The following is a 3,097-nucleotide window of genomic DNA, read 5'->3' on the forward strand; positions in this document are numbered from 1 at the left end:
TTATAGAAGATGACATCATTAGTGCATGCTGAGAAGAAGAAGATGTTGGTAAGAGTGTCTGACATAGCTGTGGACTCACATCCTGGTGTACAATTGTCTCCAGACTGATAATTGAAGGAAGACAGCAATAGGTAGGCTTATGCTGACATAAGCATGCACAAGCACCCCAGTTGACTGCTATGAAATTAGAACCTCTACCTATCTAGTTACACAAGCATAAGAACACAGTACTTAACACTACTGCCACTGCAGATGCCTGACTTTAATACTGCACTTTATAGAGGGTGACATCAACAGTGTATGCTGAGAAGAGGGTGTTATGAGTGTTGTATGAAACTGCTGTGGAGTCATGTAGCACTATAAAAGCATCTACTGAATGCTACTTGAGTGAGAGCAGTAAGATCTGGAATCATGCTTATCTGACTACATACACACCCACTCAGACATAGACACACACACACATGTTGACTGTTGTGAGATTATAATCCTTACCTATCTAGTTATTCAAGCTAGAGAACACATTACTTAATCCTAGCACTGCTGCAGATGTCTGACTTTAACAATGTTGGAGTGCACTTTCTAGAGGATGACATCTTCAGTGTATGTTGAGAAGAGGATGCTGGGAGGGCTATATGAAATTGCTGTGGACTCATGGAGCAGTGTGAAAGTATCTAATGAATGCAACTTGAGTGAAGGCAGCAGGACCTGGACTCAAGCTCATCTGATGATGCACACATCCACTCAGATATAGATAAACATGCACAAGTTGATAGCTATGAGATTAGAACCCCTACCTATCTAGTTACTCAAGCTAGCAAACACAGTGCTTAATGCTAGCACCACCACAGAAGTCTGACTTTAACAGTGTCAGAGTACAATTTATAGAGGATAACATCATACGTTTGCAGGTAAAATCTATTGTTATGAGAACTGGGTGCAAAACCAGGATTTATGCTATGATTGTGTGAACACAATTTGCAAAAGTACGTATAAATACATTCTGGCAAAAATAAACTGCCAGGAATGCATATTGCAGAAGTGACAGAGACATGTACCTCTTTTTCAGTATGCTGTGTAGATGAGACACACACACACACACACACACACACACACACACACACACACACACACACACACACACACACACACACACACACACACACACACACACACACACACACACACACACACACACACACACACACACACACACACACACACACACACACACACACACACACACACACACACACACACACACACACACACATACACACACACACTCTTGGGAAACACCAGTAGTGCAAAGATGGAGTTATATGTCTTCATTTTCTGATCAAGGTATGTACACATTAAAACAAGTTACTGACAATATCAATGGGATCTGATCATACATGACCAATGTCCTTTGCCAGTATAAACCCATGCCAAATGTAACAATGCAGTTAAGCTATGTAATTCTGAAGTCTGTTTGACAATGGCTCAAGTAGTGATATATCATTTTAAGTGCATTTCTGCAGGCCACACATGAATATCAGAAGGGATGTGTTCAGTCAAGCATACATGTCACTGCTCTTTTCTTGTGCTTATGAATGCATTTCCATGTATTAGAAGATTACAGCCCAGTAACCAGAGTTAGGCATGCTATACAACTCATCACAAAGCCATCGCCGAAAAGTTGAGTTGTGCAGATGATGGCAAATTATTAGCGCATGTCAGAGCACAGGTGTGCCAATGTTCAAATCCAGACAGATCATCAGTATCAGTGATGCCTATCTCAATACACTTCTACAACTAGTAGCTGTTTTGCAGGCCTCACGACAAATCAAAAATTACTTGTCTATATACCTTGCTACAAATGACAAGGGGTGGTACATCTTTTGAAATGATTAGTATGACTCAGCAAATATGCACGGTCGAGTTGATATCTAAAGACGCAGGTAGGTGTGTGCATGAATGGATGTGTCTTCTTTGAAGGTTGAGTGTTGGATTGGCAACTCGGCACTGTAAAAATCCACTGCCTATCATTAGCGTACCGGAGATCCACTGTGGCAACCCCTAACCAGGAAAAGCTAAAAATACATTAGTTTTTTTGTGTAGGGCTGGATAGTTTTCATATCATATTGGATGAACATTTCATCTTTCATCCTACTAAAGATGCTGCACTAGATTCTGATGAGACAGATGAGGTGATGACAGACACAGGGCTGTAGAGGATATAAGAGGTACTGTCCAGGCACATTCATGAACATCCTAATGGTGTGTTGGTATGACATGTCTTCTCAATCAGAATATGTCCTGCTCTGTAGCATGAATTGCATGACTTGAGGATGGAAGAGATGGAGGTGACAGTAATTAATACATTCATATACATTTGTCTGATGAATATGTGGGACATCTGAGATATAATGCCATTTGAGAATTATATCAATTTTGGCCCACCTTATAGTTTACTTGATAGGCAGGCATATTATACTTATGTAGGAGAAGGGGTGGATGGATGGGCAACAGATACACAGGAAATAGACCTCTGTAAACAGTCCTTAACAGCATCCCCTACTGCTGGGTTATAAGCCTTGACAAGATGCAAATATACTTTTATGCAGCTGTTCATAACCTGGACATGACACCAAAGGAATTCACAGATAACCTACTGAAACAAGGTAACATGTTGGCATTATCCTTCAGCAGAGTCATGACAGTATGCAGAAAATATGAGATGACCTTAACATCCATCAGCCTAATAGACACACACATGAAGACAGCTGGGAGTGAAGGGGTGAATACAAGGAGAGATGGACATACACATAATGTTTGATGCAATGGAACATTCATGGACATGTTTTTTGAGTGTTATTATTATTCATCTGCCTTGCTCTGTAGCATGAAGTGACTGATAGAGGGGTAAAACAGAGTTAGGAGAGGGACAATAGGCTTATAACAAGCAGAACAAGGTTGGATAAATATCTAATTGTGGAGATGGATGTCACACTTCAAATACTCTTTTTTGGCCAGTATTCAATATATCTGTAGGGGAACTCATAACTGCTGTAAATGTTAAGATGTGGGTGATTAAACATATCATAGACATATAACA

This window comes from Protopterus annectens, chromosome 10.part0 (assembly GCF_019279795.1).
Source record: "Protopterus annectens isolate FY-2018-M chromosome 10.part0, PAN1.0, whole genome shotgun sequence".
In the NCBI taxonomy this organism is placed as follows: Eukaryota; Metazoa; Chordata; order Ceratodontiformes; family Protopteridae; genus Protopterus; species Protopterus annectens.